The sequence below is a fragment of the Sciurus carolinensis genome, chromosome 4 (assembly GCF_902686445.1).
Source record: "Sciurus carolinensis chromosome 4, mSciCar1.2, whole genome shotgun sequence".
Classification (NCBI taxonomy): Eukaryota; Metazoa; Chordata; class Mammalia; order Rodentia; family Sciuridae; genus Sciurus; species Sciurus carolinensis.
The window spans coordinates 73,104,013-73,122,487 of record NC_062216.1 but is presented as its reverse complement, the minus strand read 5'-3'; the positions used below and the strand labels follow the sequence as shown (position 1 = coordinate 73,122,487).

Sequence of the window (18,475 nt, the reverse complement as noted above, 5' to 3'; positions counted from 1 at the left end):
TGTAGAATTGCTATATGTGTTTTTGCCCTGGATGCTATCGCTGCATAATACATTTTCCCAAAAAAATGTTTTTAATAAAAAATGCATTTCATTTTCCTCATAATTTTCTGACTCATAAATTGGGACGGACTTTTGCCAGTTGCCTCTTGGAGTCTCTCATAAAGTTGCACTTAGATGTCACCTGGAGCTGATCTAAGACTTGATCAAGATGCAAATTTGGTATAGTCCATTAACATGACTGGCAGCTTAATGATCACCTGGGGCTGCTGATAGAGACCCCCAAAAATGCACTCTCCCACATGATAGTCTCTACAGAGTAGAGTAATGCAAGTGTCCAAATATATCAAAGGAAAGAGGCATGACTTTCTTGGCTAGGTTCATTAGTCAAGCCATGTTAGCTTCACTGCATTCTGTTGCTTATAGACAACACTCCACATCAGCAGATTCAGGGAAGAAGGAATAGACTATTCAGGTCAAAGAATAGAATGTCACAGATTCTGCAGATATTTATAAGCACTGTGTGTGTATTAAATATCCCACTATGTGTATTATCTAATTTATGCTATAGGACTTCCAATTGTGGCCTTAAATACATAAAAGGGATAAAGCATCTATCTTAGGTCTCTCACCAAGTCCCTTAAGTACATTTTTATATTTTCTATCCTTTTGTCTTTCTGTGCTGTTCTGTGTATTTTCCCATGTTTTCCACTTATTATTTCTCTTTTGTGCTAATCAAATGTGTTGATAGGCTCATCCTCTGAGAACCTTTTTGGGTATTTACTTTATAAATCAAAGTTTTATTGGATTTTGTTATCAGTTCTCTTCCAAGATGCACATCACATCATTTAATGCAGCATTTTATCATGATTATTTAAATTACCTGTGAAGAAACCCCAATATTAATGTGAAAATCTTCCCCCTTTTTCTCCTTTTTCCTCTTTGTTATCTATCTAACTTCTATATAATGTTGTATTTTTTATCAATAGACACTCTATATGAAAAATCGTAAAAAACCTTCAGAAAGTACTTTAATTTTCCTCTCTCTTGCACTTTATTCAGTGCATATCCCCTTATACAAAAACAATTTGAAGTTTTGAGAAACTGGGCACTGATACGTACAACACAAATTATTTTAGTTCATATAATAATATACAAGTTTTCTAGATGCTTAACAGAATGTCTTCTTTTTGATAAATATACTGAGACTTTCAGTGTCTCACCTTCTTCCTCTCAATGCCTCCAGGAGATCATACCTGAATACAGTTTTTACTTTTCACTGAGCTTTACTCCAAAAGTCTTGCTATCATGGGAGCTGCATAGTGCTCTCAAGTAGCACTGATATATTCCCACTTTCCTAAAGTCACTCCTGGTTCTTGACTTAAAACAGAAAATCGTGTCAGAGTCAGAAGCAGAAATCTTTATTAGAAGATCGGCTCTGGAGATAGGAAATTATTGCTCATGTCCTACAGCTTTCAGAGGCCATCACTAGATGGTGATGTACTTTAACTGAGTTCCCTGCTCTCTAATCCCTTCTGTAGGAAATCAGACCCAGCTGCTGCCCCAGTGCAATGACTCCTGGTCTGACCCAGCAGGATCTGCAGCCTCAGAGGGACACACTGCCATCTGCTCAGGTGAGCAAGGACCCAGCACAAGACCCTTCTCCTTCCCTGTGAAAACACCCACTGACATGACCCTGTCTCTCCCCAGACAGCAGAGAGCTCCGCCTGGTGGATGGTGGTGGTCGCTGTGCAGGGAGAGTGGAGATCCTGCAGCAGGGTTCCTGGGGCTCCATCTGTGATGACAGCTGGGACCTGAGTGACGCCCATGTGGTATGCAGACAGCTGGACTGTGGAGTGGCCCTGGAGGCCACCATCTCTGCTCACTTTGGAGAGGGGTCAGGGCCCATCTGGCTGGATGAGCTGAACTGCACAGGAGAGGAGACCCACGTGTGGCAGTGCCCTTCCCTGGGCTGGGGGCAGCATAACTGCAGGCACAAGGAAGACGCTGGTGTCATCTGCTCAGGTCTGTGGTGCACACTGTGCACAGGCTTGGAGGGCAAAGGAGATTCTGCAGGATGGTATCTGAACCGTATGGCAGGGTCTGGGGTTCACAGAGAGAAGAGAAGGGGAAGGAGGCCCCCACACAGAACCTGTCCCTCCAGCAGAGGAGAAGATGAGGTGCTTCCATTTCCTGCTGCAGCAGGTGGGCTTCTGCTCCTTCCTTCTCAGCCCTATTTTGTGACACAAACATTCTCTACAGGGTTCATTTAAGGTAGCAGTTACTCTGGGGACAAGACTAGGCCCCAAATGTTTCCTATTTCTGCTATAACATATTTCTATAGAGCAAGTGATGCACAACACAAATTTATCATGTTTCAATATAGGGTAGAAATCTCACCATGATCTGACATGGCTATAAACATAGTGTCAAGAGACTGCATTCAGCTTAGGCTCTGGGAAGACTCTTTTCCTTGGCTTTTCAGATTCTAGAAGTTGCCCAAATTTCTTGTCTCATGGTCCCTTCCTTCTTCAAACCAATGTCATTTCACTTCTCTGATCGTTCTTCCATAGTCACATCTCCCTCTGATCAAGGCAGAAAGTGTTGTGTACTTTTCAATTCTTAGTGAAGAAAGTGAAACTGGAGGCATCACAATACACATCTTAAATTATACTACAGAGCTACAGTAACAAAAACAGCAAGATATTGATACCAAAACAGACATAAAGGCCGATGGCACAGAGTAGAAGATAAAGAGACAAACCCATTTAAATATAGTTATCTCATAGTGGGCAAAGTCACCATAAGCATACATTAGAGAAAAGTACTCATTTTCAACAAATTGTGCTGGGAAAACTGAAAATCCATATGTAGCAGAATGAAATTTAACCCCTAACGCTTACCCTGCATAAAATGCAGTGGATCAAGAACCCAGGAAATAGAACAAAAATCCTACAACTACTGGAATAAAAGATAGGCCCAACACTCCATCCTGTTGGCTTAGGAACCTACTTCCTCAACAAGAACACTAAAGTGCAAGGAGTAAAATCAAGAATTGATGAATGGGATGGAATCAAACTAAAAAGCTTTTTCATAGCAAAGGAAACCATCAAGAGCAGGAAGAGAGAGCCTCCAGGATGGAAGAAAATCCTTGCCACCTACACCTGAGGTAGAGAGGTAGAGCATTAATCTCTAGCAGATGTAAAGAACTCAAAAACCTTAACACCAGAAAAGCAATCAAACAAAAAATAACCCAATCAAAAATAGCCAAAGAATTGGAAAAATACTTCAGAGAAGAAGAAATCAAAAGGGGAAAAATATATGATAAAACGTTCAAATTCTTCTTTAGCAGTTGGAGAAAGGAAATTTAAAACTACACTGAGTTCATCTCACTCCAGTCAGAATGACAACAATCAAGAATACAAGTAACAGTAAATGTTGTTAAGGATATGGGAAAAGGGTACATTCATACCTCACTGACGAGACTGATAATCAGTGCAACCACTTTCAAAAGCAGCAGGAAGATGCATCAGAAAACTTGAAATGGAACCACCATTTGACCCATTTATCCCACTGCTCAATGTATACCTAAAGGACTTAAAATCTTCCTACTACAGTGATGCAGCCCCATGTCAATATTTACAGCAGCTCAATTCACAATACCTAAGCTATGGAACGAAACTTGGTGCCCTTTAACAGATGACTGGATAAAGAAAATGTGGTATATATGCACAATGGAATATTGCTCAGTCATAAAAATTATGACTTTATGACATTTCTCAGAAAATGGATCTGGAGACCATCATGCTATGCAAAATAAACCAATCCCCAAAAACCAAAGGTCAAATGTTTGATATGAAGTTGCTAACATACAATTTGTGGGGGGAGGTAAAGAATGGAAGTTCATTGGATCAAAGGTACCCCTTGCTGTCCTTTACTTTGCAGATTTGTTTGACTACGTGTCGGTGGATTCTGTTACTGGAGTATCTTGGTTTACATGGATGATTTTTTTCCATTGTTTTTTTTTCATGGTGGCTGTGTATTTACCCATCAATAGTGTAGATTTGAGGCAGTAGAGATTCTATCCTGTGGACCTATAGCACCCCTGAAGGTTTCCAGTACCCAATATTTAGGGAAGATAAAAATAAGAAAAACCAATGCAAATGATATAGAGCATTAAACCAAATAGTTTCTTCTATGACCTCTATGATGCTGATACCATTAACATCAAGGATATGATCAGTTACTGCCTAAAACACAAACAGTAAATATGCAAAATGGCCTATATTTTAAATGGTGGACAGGGAGACAACAGAAGTGATGGAAGATGTGATGATTATGAAGGAGAAGTAAAAAAGATAGAAATAAAAAATTAAAGGGAGAGTGAAAGAGACAACAGCTGAGATTGACTGATAGCAGAAGAAATGAGTGAAAGAGAATCAAGGGAAACAGTTAACTGAGGGAAATAATATATTTAAAGTAAATATTTTAATTTAAAAAATGTTAAAACAATACTAATCAAACATCCTGGTCCTCAAAAAGTTGATCAATGAAAAAATACTGGCATTGAAAATGCTAGAAATGGGAAAAGAAAACAAATGTGAATATGTGTAAATGTCCATGAACCATTACAGTCACAATTAATTACAGTCACATTAATTCACCCACCTTCCTGAGAAGCTGCCTTTCTGCTTTCTTGGTTTCACCCCATGAAGCAGCCAGGAGGGTCACCTCCTCCATTGTGACATTTGAAAACTTCAGGATTCTTTCCTTGATCATGTGTGCAAAGCCCCTTTGCTATATGAGGTAACATCTTCACAGACTCCCAGGATAAGGAAGTGGACATATTTGGATCTCCACTATTCTGCTACACCACTGTACACCTCGTTTTTCAAAGTCTGTCAGATGTAGAGTCAGATAATAGATACAGAGTTCTCTTCCTGCAGAGCTCCCAGGTGAGTGTTCCTGCCTGTTCACTTACTACTATTACCTTGTGTAGAAACAGGAGAGGTACAAGTTAGCAAAACCTGTTAAAGGGAAAAAACTTCCAGTCTTCACCCTAGTGAGCACTTACTCAGTATAATCAGCAATGAGAACACACTATTAGGAATAAAGGAAAAACAGTCATAAGAGTTGAATGCTCACTGTGTTGTTTTCCTCCTTCAATTTCAGAGTTCCTGGCTCTCAGGATAGTGAGTGAGGAGCAGAAGTGCACTGGGTGGCTGGAGGTTTTCTACAACAACACCTGGGGCAGTGTCTGCCACAGCCCCATGGAAGCCATGACCTTGTCCTTGATCTGTAGACAGCTTGGTTGTGGGGACAGTGGGACTCTGAACTTCTTGGTTCCCCCAAGGGAAGGTTCTAGACCCAGATGGGTAGATGGAATCCGCTGTCGGAGAATGGATGCCTCTCTCTGGCAGTGTCCTTCAGACCCATGGAAACAAAAATCCTGTTCTTCAAAGGAGGAAGCTCATATCACGTGTGCAGGTGACCTACTGTCTACTTCTATGTCTCTGTCATATTCTTGTAGGTTTGTGTTAGGAAAATTTCATACCTTCATATAGAACAGATTAGTAGAAGTGAGTCTGAAAAATAAATACTGGATTGATATTCCTTGATCCACCTCTTTCAATTGTGTTTCAAAGGTAGATACAAGGAAACTTGTGATGATAGCAATTTACATGAAAAGTACAAGGGAACCTCAACTGAGCATACAGGAATATGAACTTGTACTCTGATAAACTTTCTAAGCACTTGGCCAGTGTACTCTTAGTTTACAGTAATTAACTTATATTTCGTTAGTGAGAGGGTGAATGATTGGACCTCAGGTATACATATTGTTTTTTATGTGCTATCACTGTGTTTTCTCTCTCTCTTTCTCTCTCTCTCTCTCTCTCTTTCTCTCTCTCTCTCTCTCTCTCTCTCTCTCTCTCTCTCTCTCTCTCTCTTTCTCTCTCTCTCTCTCTCTCTCTCTCTCACACACACACACACACACACAAAGGTAATGTAGCTTAATCCTCACAATCAACTGTTGGTAGGTATTATGGTGATCATTTATTTCGGATGAGGAGACTGAGGTTAGGAGTAAGCACCTTCAAGTGAGTGAGAGGCACCTTGGGGAACCCAAAACTAGTGGGCTGTGTACTATGAAATCCATGTACAACAGTCAGACAACCTCTCAGGCCATTTGATGATGGTAAGTAATCCAGTGAATTGTAAGTAGAAACTTAATTCCAGGAAGGAGGACAGAGACAAGAAGGAAATATTAACCCTACCTTCAAGGAGTGTACACTCCAACCTGACAACACACACCAGGCATAAAGAAGTGGAAAGTGCTGTGGAAATGCATGCTTTGAGAGAAAGAGAAATCATATATAGTTTGAGAATTAAAGGAGGAGTAGGGTTCCAATGAAGGAAGTAATTAGAACATTTATTTGGTTAGTGAAAAAAATGAGGTGGGAGCAGCATGGTGACCTTGAAGTTCTGATAAAATCCCATCTTGAGCAGAGCAGGAGGGTGGGAGAGAGATGCATGATTACCTGGATGGTTAAGAAGACCTTGAGTCCCCTCCAAGGCATGGCCCCAATAACAATCCTCTTGAAAAGCCATGTGTTCATCTTCTCTGCACACATGGGGAATTGCTGAGATGAGGGACCTGGACTTCCCCTATTTTCTTCTTGTCATCTCCTCACAGTCCCAGTCTTCTTGGTTGATCTTACCTCCTCTGAGACTCTATCCATGTACTACTGGACATTAATATGCCCACTCCATGCCTCTCCCAGGAAACATTCCATGAGGCATGTTGGAACCTGGAGCCTATCATCTTCTTCTTAACACCTGTAATGTCCCCTTCAATTTCATGTTCTAACAAAAAACCTGGCTGTCCTCTGAAAACAATGATGTCCTTATCATTTGGAGGCTCTGTGTTTCCATTTCAAGATGGTTTTTCTTCCAGGTCAAATATTAAAATAAGCTTATGATTATCCATCTTACTGTAGAATATAAATATTCCTGCTTTCCCTTGTCATTTTCAAAACTTTATTTTTTTTTTCCATATCCAGCTACTTGAAGTTTTCCCCATAAGGTGGCACCAGCCAACACTTCTGTTGGTGTCACTCTTCAGCCTAGTCACTCCCCCTCATCCAGGAAGACTGCAGGACCAGGTTCACCAGGCTCCTCTGTCTCCTGTTCCTGGTGCTGCCGGCATCCTGGAACACAACGGAGACAACATCCTGGCCTCTCCAGTCCTGACTTTCTCCCTTTGAAGCATTCCCTTCACACCCCACCTCTGTGTATGGCCACACTGTTGACCATCACTAACTGTCAAACCTGAGATCTTGATTGCATTGCTCTCTTCTCTGATGGTTGCCTCTTCTTCTCCTTATGATACATATTTTCTTGGTTTTTTATTTGTTTGTTTGTTTGTTTTGAGTACTGGTGATTGAACTCAGGGGCACTTGACCACTGAACCACATCAACAGCTCTATTTTGTATTTTATTTAGAGACAGGGTCTCACTGAGTTGATTAGCTCTCACTTTTGCTGAGGCTGGCTTTGAACTGGTGATCCTCCTGCCTTGACCTCCCAGCAACCAAGCCCAGCTATGGTGCATAATCTTTAAACTCCTTTTCCAGATATCTCATCCTTATGCAGATTCCAAATGTTTTACCTTATCTGTTTTTTAGTTTTCTGCTCTCCTCATGATTGCACATGTTCTTCTTACCCTGGTTAGACAACATGATCCCTCATTATAATCCTCCCCTTTCATCTACACTCAACTCCCTGGACTCATCTTTATTTGTCAAAGACAAAAATGGTTGAGTTAACTTCCCTACTCTTTTCAACTACCCAACTCTTCCCTGACTCTGCTAGACTAGGCAAGGACTGCTGAATCTTGGACAGGTACCAAATTCTGTTATAGTGTAAAATTATCCTGCTTGTCTCTTTGAATTTGTGATCCAATCTCTGATTGACCCGCCACACTGGCCCCATAGTCTAGTGTTTTTCTCTCACATGTGCTCTTGCCATCTCCATAACATGTCACTTTAAAAATTCCCTGATCTCCCCACACTGATATTTTAACCCCACCATACACTTAAATGATGATCTTGCCTCAAATATCCCTGGAAAACAGAAAACTTAAGCTGTCTACTTTGTTTATTCATCATGTAATCACTATACCTTATTGGTTGTTCTTATTCTGTCTTACAAGTTTGCAATTTCTCTGTTCAAATTACAAATTTTAGACACATTCTTGGTTGACCTCAGACTCTCTACTCTTCCTTACCAATCCTGTTTCCCCAGATGTGTATTCTAAAGATGTTGGGTGGAATATTCTATTGAATTCTTTTAAGTCCATTTGATTTATTATGTTAGTGTAACTATCATGTTTTCCTGTTGGTTGAGATTTTCTCTGAATGTCAAATCTATAAGTGAGATGGGATATTAAGATACCATTAGTGTTGTATTGATGTTTGTTTTCTCATTATATCCTGTAAGTGTTTGTTTAAATAAAATTCGATGTTCTTTTCTTTGGAGAATATTTGTTTGTAATTATTATATCTTCTTTATGGTTTATTCCATTTAACCATATGTAGTGACCTTCTTTGTCTCTTCTGACTGATTCTGAAATGTGTTCTTCATATATTAATACAACTACTTTTGCTTGCTGTCTGGTTTCATTTGCTTTCAATATCATTTTCAATCACTGTGTACTCAGTCTGTATATGTCTTTGCCTGTGTGGTAAGTTTCTTGCAGGCAGAAAATTGTTGGCACTTGATTTTTAATGCAGTTAGTCAGTCTGTATCTTTTAATTGGAGAATCAGACCACGTACACTCAGTTATTATTGAAAGATTTGTAGTATTTCCTGTATTTTGTTGTTTTCTTCTGGACAGTTTGAATAATCTATGGTCATGTCTTTCTTCCTCATTCTTCTTGGGGTTTTGATGATTTATTGAATTTTTATTGTTTCATTTTTTCCACTTTCTCATTGATTTATCCACCCTTCTAGTGAGATTTATTATTTCCTATGCTCTCATTGCCAAGTTGTCTTGCCTTACTTTGTGTGTGAGATCATCTTCTACAATGCAGGTTCAGTGGTACAAAATTCCTTTAACTGATGCTTATCTTCAAAGGACCTATTTTCCTTTGATTCTGAAGGACAACTTCTCTGAACATGGTCATGTAGGTGGCAGCTGTTTCCTTTCAAGATTGTGTGTACATCACTCCTGCCCTCCTGACCTTCGGTGATTCTGCTTAGAAATATGTTATGTGAGGGTCTTCTTGGTAAGCAGCCTTCTCTTGATGATGTGCCTTAGAATGCAGGTGTCCTATAGGGTTGAGATTAATTCCAAGTGGACATTGTAGGATGTTTCTCTGTGGCTTCTTTGGATGGTGATAATGGGTTTTCAAACTCCAGGTGTTGTGTCAGAGCACATGACATCGTTCTCTGCAGTTCTCATTCAAATGGGGTCCTTCTGGTAGTTCAGGCATGTTGATATAGGCAGCACTGTATGTAGGGCATTCTCTCTGTGGTTATTTTTCCATTACTGTTTTAGTGTTTGGTCTGAAGGGATATGGTCGCAACCTATGCTGAGGTCCTTCGGGACATTTTTTCCACATTTAAATTATTTCTCTCTAGTGTTCTTAAGCTGAAGATTGTCCAGGAACAGGAGTTATGTCTACTTGTAGTTGGCTCATCAGATGTGAATGTCTTCCTTCCCTATTCATTAAGTTGAAATATCCACCAACACTTCAGCAGGAATCATCATGGCTTCAGTAAGGTGCAACTTCTTTAGATTGACTGGAGTTATAGCTTAGTGGCAAAGTACACACCCATGTTCAAGGTTCTTCATTTGACCACCAGCATAACTCAGAAAGAAGAAAACAATAACAGTAACTACATGGTGGTGCACACCTATAATCACAGCAAATCAGGATGCTGAGGCAGGACCACTGCGAGTTCAAAGCCAGCCTCAGGAACTCAGTAACGGCCTGTCTCTAAATAAAAGACAAAAATAGTGTTTGGGATGTGTCTCAGTGGTTAATTCCCCTGGGTTCAATTCCCAGTACCAAATAAATAATTAAATTTAAAAAACCAGCTATAGAAATACAGTAATAACCACTTACACTCACTAACAATTAAAACAGCATTGACAATAGATAAAAGGAAGAAAAATTATAGAATGAACAGGAAAGTCAAAAATTAGTAAAAGGAAAATTATTTCCATGAAGAAGATTGAAGATGGAAAATAAAAGGGAAGGAAGAGAGGGAATATAAAAAAAAAAAAAGAGGAAGGAAAATTTAAAAAAAGAAGGAAAAATTACCCAGATATGGTGGCACTCACCTGTAATCCTAGGGGTTGGGGATGCTGAGGCAGGTGTACTACAAGTTCAATACCAGCCTCACCATCATAGTGAGGCCCTAAGCATCTAAGTTAAACCCTGTCTCAAAAAAATAAATAGATAAACTAAAAATCCAGAGGGATGTGGCTCAGAGGTAAAGTGTTTCTGGGTTCAATCAGAGAGACAGAGAGAATGAGAGAGAGAGAGAGAGAGAGAGAGAGAGAGAGAGAGAGAGAGAGAGAAAGGAGAAAGAAGAGAGAAAAATCTATTTTAAGAGTTAAAAAACAAATTAATTAATAATAGTGTGGGTGGCCCAGGGACCTAAAATTGTGATTACTGCATATTGTCTAAACCCAAGAGCAGTTTAGTCACTAACAATGGCCACTTCTTAAGTTAGCTCCCAGTTATAGTACCCTGAAAGTTTGCCGAGTAATGTGAGTATAGTACTCTAAAGCTTGCTTGTTGTACAAGAGTACCCCTCTCAGAACAGTTCCCCAGATTTGATCTACAGCTTGTAGCTTGTTTCTCCCACAGATAAGATTGCTGGTCTACTGACACACCATTCTGGCAGTCTGTACTCTCCAGTTTACCTTATGCTTGCAGCTGGAGTTGAAGTTTTAAATTACTTTGTACTTTTCTCTGGGCTACCTTTCTGCTTCTCCAGGTTCTTTCAATTCCTCACAACTTCTTTATAAGTTCCTCTCTTTCCCTTCTCAAAATACAATTGTCCCTTTAATCCCTAACATCTTTCACTCACAGACTCACAACCAAGGTACTTCTTTTTTGCTATTTACCTCTTTACCAAAATCTCCGATTTTTAATAATAACAACTTCTGAAAAGAAGCCCAAATGTAGATTTAATTCAGTTGGAGGGGAATAAGTAACTTTCTGTGATTCTTAGGGGAGTGAGCAATGTCAATATCTGGCATCACCTTTTTTAGGAGGTTGTTCAATCTACCTAAAGTGGGTCAAGTTTTGATGTTACATATTCTGATCTGAACTATAAAGCTTAGAGTCATTAGTGAAATGTTTTGTGGCAAACCATGGTTCATTCATTTTTCAAACTTAATGGCCATATAGTTGTGATTTCTCCTGTATTCATGGCTGTCCTTAGGCTTCTGATGGTCTCATCCTAGTTCCTTACTCTATCCCCTGTGCACTGATCCTTCCAAATCTCAGGCCATTGGCACTCAAGTGTGTGTGTGCTTTATACAAAATCAAAACAGATGCTGGCCCATTATGTTTTGACTTTTAGAAATCATTCAGAAAAAGACACTTTTAACTACTCAAAGTAGAAAACCTGACCTTTCTAGAATTGTTTTGTCACCTCCCATGCAGAACTCTAACAAAAACAGGATTACCTCTGGTAGGAACTACATAGTAATTCCTACCTCACTTCACATAACTAGATTATGTTGAGTTTAATTCCATGCTACGGTTTTTTGAAATGCAATTATTTTTCTTACTTGTTTTGGTAGGAAAAGAGATTGAGGTCCTGCCCTAGTTTAGTGACTCTACATCTTACCTATAACCTGCACTCTGAAAGTGGATGCTTAACTGCAGGGAGGGAGGACCATGGGATAAGAAAACTCACTGTTTGTAAATACAACCATTGACATGATTCTTTCTCTTCAGAGATCCCACAACTCCGTCTGGTAGATGGGGGCAGTCGCTGTGCAGGCAGAGTGGAGATCTTTCACCAGCGTTCCTGGGGCACTGTCTGTGATGACAACTGGGACCTGAGTGACGCCCATGTGGTGTGCAGACAGCTGGGCTGTGGAGTGGCCTTCGATGTGATATACTATTCCCAGTTTGGGAAGGGATCAGGGCCCATTTGGCTGGACGAGCTGAACTGCATAGGAGAAGAGGATGAAGTGTGGAAGTGCCCTTCTCAGGGCTGGGGACAGCATGACTGTGGGCATGATGAAGATGCAGGTGTCATCTGCTCAGGTATGCTCTGTGTATTCTCCACTGCCTAAGAGAATGGAAAGGACCAAAAGTATGTATCTGATCCTGAGGAAATATGAGATGGATAAGCCACAGAGGACTAAGTGGTCCCCATGGAACCTGGGTACTTGAAATAGCAGCAGATGATGGGATTTCTTTAATTCTTTCTTCTAATACACAAATATTGTCCTATCCCTTTTCTGCAGTTGTACTTGACACAAGAGTTTTGGTTTTTTTTTTTTTTTTTGGTAGAATCATTCTACTTAAAATCATTTTCATAATTTTGTCTCTGCAATTTACCATTTAAAGGTTACCTATAAATTACCACACATATCCTCTTTTCAAAAGACAGACAAGAATGGGACTTGCTTTTCTCAGTTGACTGAGTATTTATATATGTGTAACAAGAGATAGCTTTGCACTGAGTTAGTAGATGTATGGGTACAGAGATGGGATTAAACACATACAGGGGAATTTCAGGATTACCACAAAGTTGGAAATCTCCTTTCCAGTTTCAGACATTCTTTGGCAGGAATGGCCAGTGAACTGTGAGCGAAATGCCCTGAGTCACAGGTTTTCCTTCCATCATTACTACAGTAGATTCGCTCTGCATTTCTTTTTTGAAGCAACATCTGTATAAACTCATGCTAGGCAGATGAATTTAGCCTTGTGATGGCAGATCAATTTTGGAAGCCATAAAATATTAATGCATATTTATTATGTTAACAGATTATGTAGTTTAAGACTCAGATCAAGGTGGCTATTCAGTTATCCCTCACAAATAAACCACATTAACAGTTATTCACACACCACACTGGCCTGTTAAGACACAATGAACCTGGTAAGTGCCTGCTTGTACTGTGATAAAGAAAAGACACATTGAAGGAGGAAAGAAGATAAGAGTTGCCTTTCCCCAACCTCAAGCAGCCCAGCATGAAGAGAGATGCATCCTTCTTGGACAAGAAAAAGTGAATTAAGCCCAGAATTTAGACTTGAAACCCAGGATGAGGTGTGCCACAGGGAAACCTGGTGCTTGGCAGAGCCCAACAACTCTGCCCCTATTCCAGTAACCTCAGATTGAGACCACGGAACTGTGTTTAGTTGGGCAGCAAAGAGACTTTCTGTACCACCACTCCTCCAATCTGTAGCAGAAGAGGGGAAACCAAGACTCTCTAAGGATCAAGGGTACAGAGCATGCACAGGACTTTTCCTTAAGGCTCAGTGCCAGGTCCACCATGATCATGCACAGCACTGAGCAGAAATTAGAGGCCTCAAATGTAGAACAGAAATAATAGAGCAAGACCTGTGTGCTAGTGGGACAGACTCAAGAGGAGCCTGCATCACCTGTGACTGGCTGCAGGAATCTTGGGCCTTGAGTCCACCTCAGCAGTAGGCAGCTCAGAGCATTGAGGGGCTTGGTCCCTGCCCAGCTCTGTGTTGCCTTGGCAGACTGTGTATTCATGGTGTGGTATAGCACTGCAGCACTGGTGGCCACAGGACGACCCACCTCATTCTTGCTTGAAGCCAGTCAGCACAGTATGGAGACAGCTAAGTCTGTGCTAGAGGGTGAAAAGTTAGATGGGCAGTTGTGAGTGGAAGCCTCAGGTTCTTATCTCTATATATTATAATACAACTCTCAAAGAAGAAAGATCAAGTCTCTCGGGTATCAGTTAAAAAAAAAGAAAGAAAAAGAAATAATACAAAAGGACGTCCCAATTCACTTAATGGCAAACTTCTCAATGGTAAGCAGAACTGAGTGCCATGAGATTTTCATAGAACGGAAAAAAAACCTGCCAATCAAGAATACTGAACCCAGCAAATCTATCCTTTAGAAATAAAGACGGTACAAAGACATTATTAGACATCCATATGGTACAGCAATCCCAATGCTGAGCATATGTTCCATGGGAGTGAAATCTGTATGTTGAAGAAACATCTGTACTCCCATGTTTATGGCAGTTCTACTCATAGTAGCCGAGAAATGTAAGTAATCTAAATGCCCATTGGATGATAAATGAATAAATGAATGAAATACTTTATACAATGGGATACTATTTAACCATAAAAATGAATGAAATCCTTTCACTTGACATAACATGTATGGGTCAGGATACCATTAGGTTAAGTGAAGTAAGTCAGGCAGAGAAAGACAAGTATCTTATAATCTCACTGTATTTCAAGTATGAAGGTGTTGACCTCATACATGTTGGGAATACAATTGTAGTTACCACAGACTGGAGAGTGTAGGGGATGAGAATGCAAGACAACAGATTGATCATGAATGATGGGTTTTGTTTAAATAGGAGCTAGAAGTTCTGCTGCACCAAGGTACAGTAAGATGTCTATAGAACAATAATGAACAACATTTCAAAAAGCTAGAAGAAAGCATACTGGAAGCTTTCACCAAAAAGCAATGAAAAGTGTTTGAGGAGACAAAAAATGCAATTTGTACATGAATCAGCACATGAATTTACTCCATTAATACGTATACTGTATTATTAGGTATCAGTTATAATAAGTTTACTTAGGTGAAAACAAAGGAAAATATAAAGGTGACAAGATATGGGGAAAATTATATAGTTTATATCTGATGAAATCAATGATACATGAAGAGTATATTGTCAGGTAAATTTGATAAGAATAGAAGCATGGATACATATAGAATTTTCTGAAGAAGATAGAGGAAGCTTACAGTATCTGGGGGATGACATTGGAGAGTTGACAAAGAGCACAGAAGGATTATCTGAGCAGGATTTAGGACCCTGGTTTAGGATTGGCAATCTGTGTACACTTGTGCTGACTATGTACGTCCCTCCTGTACAAAGAACAAAAATTATTTGCAAGAGTAACTCAAAGTTGAGGTATGGAGAAGGTTAGAATGGGGGAAGAAAAGTTCCCTTGGATCATATTTTATAAGAAACTTGAAACTTGCTCAAGGGAGGAATGCATCTATGGAGCAAAAGATCAGACAGAATATATGACTGCATTTTTTTATTTCCTCGAGTGAGAATGATTCATTTGAATCAATAGATTTCTGCAGATGCAATTTTTCTTTCTTTTTCCACCCACTGGCTCATAAATGGCTTAAAACTATTTGGGTTTCTTCCCACTAGATATAAAGCTCCACATCGATGAGAACATTATTTCCTTGAAATACACATACCCAACACCTAAAAACATTTCTGCAACATGGTAAAATCTGAAAGATGTTAGTATTGTGAACAAGAAAACATAGAAGCAGACTCTTAGTGTTGGCTTTATAGACCTCTCCCCTATGTCAGACCTGGGTGGAAAGTTCAGATTGTGTTTCATTTGAAGACCTCTCTGCCCCACTTTTACTCTTTCCTAATCAGAGGCATTTTTACCCATACTTAGCCTCCAGTGACACTCTCCTTGTCCTCTGCTGTGCTTTGAAGGAAAGGACATGCTGCCACCTTTGGTTTTCAAAGGCAACTAACTGGGAAGCCCAAGAGTACAGGGAAAATTTGGTCTTCAAGGAAAACACTGGGATCTGTGTGGCCCTCTGGCTAGCCAAATATCACATCTGATGCAGACATTCCCATCTACTCTGGTGACACAGCTCTGTTACCTAAAGACAATGGTAGGATTGTGGAGTGATGGTCGAGTAGACAGGTAGGTACAGAAACAAGGCTTATGGTCAAAGCCCCTGTGAGTTGGCCTCATGCAGATGAGTGCCAGTTACAAGCAGGGTGGAGGAAGCAATCTAGGTCTTAGTGTAAGAAATACAAGTGTGATCTTGATGAAAGTTGTTGAAAATCAACCTGGTAATCCTACCTCTTATGTTTACTTGTATAAATTTGAGCCCAAAAGTTCTAAGATGAGAGAATATGAGAAAAGACATTTACCCAAGCTGAAAGAGCCCAGGGTAAGATCTGGGATGTGGAGAATTGGAGAACTCCAAGGAGCTGATGCAGATACGAAAAGAGTAGTATTCCTACAAATCTTCTTGGGACTTCACTGAAGTGTTTTGCAGATGGTCCTATTTTAGAGGTAGAATCTACCTCTGTGACAGAAGCATGGAGGTAAGGCACTGAGGTGAATGGAACATAATATATCCTCAACAGTGGACACACAAAAAAGGAGATGTCATACTGTCATCTGTGCTGAGGAGCTATCACTGAGAGGCATGAATGAGGACACAGAGGACAAGTCTGTAAAACACCTTTTCTCTAAATTTGAACTCCTCTGACTCTTCTTGGTCAGAACATAAGGAGATATCACTTGAGCATCTTAAATATTACAACATTTTAACATCTTTTAACATCTTCTAGCACTCTAGATCTTTAAACTTAGCCATGAAAGAAGCCATTATGAAGAGGCATTTAGGATATTAAAGAATTCAGCCCCTGAGTTCCAGGAAGGGAAATTTACAGATAGAGGATTTAGGATAAATAACGTAGTGCCTCATTTACTTATACAGAAAGCAACCAAAACCCAGACTCTGCCTGGGAACTGCCCACCTATCTGTCTGTAAAAGAGAAGTCACCAAGAACACACTTGACATTCTCAGTACTTCTTACTCCTATTTTCCCAAATCCCTTAGGTTACAGAGAAGAAATGTTTTGCTTGGTTGGTGGGGGCCTGGGTGCTTCCTTCTATTGGACTAAAGCAAGAGTATGTCTCTATCTCTTCTAATTTATTACACAAAAAGCAAAGTCTGTTCTCTAATGTGCAACATGTAGATGCTGAACTTCAAGGTTTTATGTCACTTTTAATTTTGCTGTTGTTGGTCCTTTGGAGTTTTCAGGGAAATTGATTTATTTTATAAATTCTGAACTCAGTGACTCTTCATAAAATTGTTGTTCCTCTGCTATTCTTCCTACTTAAAAATATCTAGACATTTTTCAAGTTACATTAGGAAGACCAATTTCCTTTAAAAGGCCAAGGATCTGGAGAATAACCTTCAGTATCAGCCCAGTCTTCACCCTGAAAATCCACCTCCATCCTCAAATGAGTGAGTTGGGTTGGGAGTTCCAAGTCAAATGGGCTCTGTCATGGCCCTCACATGAAGAAATGTTACTCATGATCTTCTGCGAAAATATAGAAGGCACAAGACATAGCTAAAAGTATTTGAAGCAAACATATAGATGACTTTAGTGTTTCCAGTACCTTCCACCTCACATGACAATCTCCAAGAAATTATTGCATTACTAAAACTTCATGTGTCATGAAAATACCAGTCTCATGCAGATATTGAAAGGTCCTTACCATGACTTATGTAATTTTCAGTGTCAATGACAATAGAAAAATATGCAACCATGGGGGGAAAAACAATGAACTGCCATTTTTTCCTTTTTCTTTCCATGTCATTATCATCAGTCACTGCTTAGTTTCTATGAACTAAGACAAGTGTTTCTCCTCCCACAAATCTTACTGCTCCTGGGACAATTGATCAGACTGAGCAGTGGCTCTGAACTCTGTGTGATATCTCAGAGGAAGAGATTCAGAAATCTTCAGGTTTGAAGAAAAGTCAGTGACAATAGCAGAAAGGAAGTGAGAAATTTTCATCCTGCTGTTTTACATTTAATTCTTTGATCATTTTAAATAATTAATAATTAATTTTCAATAAACACCATGTTAGAGAACATACTGAAAAGTTTAAGTCAATATGGGAACCCTAGATTTGATCTTATTTATTATCCAAACTGATATTTTCTAAAGAACAGGCACCATTTTATCTCCGTGTGTTATGACTCTCTTTGACATCGATATATTAAACAAGTGTAAAATTTACACTGTAAAAGACAACTTGGGGCCTAATTTTCTTTTTTAAAAACTTATCCCTCAATTTTCTAACACTAAAAACATGTATATTGTATAATAATTTAAAATATCACTACTAAAATATTAAATGCCTATAGGCCCTTGAATAATTTTAATTAAAAATTTTACATATATGTATGCATATGTGTGTCTGTGTGTATTCCATTCTAATCCACTCTCAGCCTATTATTTCATAAGAACATAGTTCTTATCAATATTTATCATAGCTCATGTGTAACTTACCCCACATACCAGACTCTACTTCATTAATTTCCTTGAACTTTTGTTATACTTATTCTTCTTTGTGAAATTTAGAGTCTCATAGGATACAAAATAGAATAAACAACTAGATATTGACCTTTTGTTTCAAATATGTGCATTTACTAAAAGAGATCAGAAAAT

The 18,475-nt window shown here is 39.4% G+C and overlaps 1 pseudogene; it reads left to right on the top strand.

The window, feature by feature from the left end:
• Window positions 1-18,475, top strand: part of LOC124982751 (antigen WC1.1-like) — a 314,961-nt pseudogene that overhangs the window by 242,040 nt on the left and 54,446 nt on the right.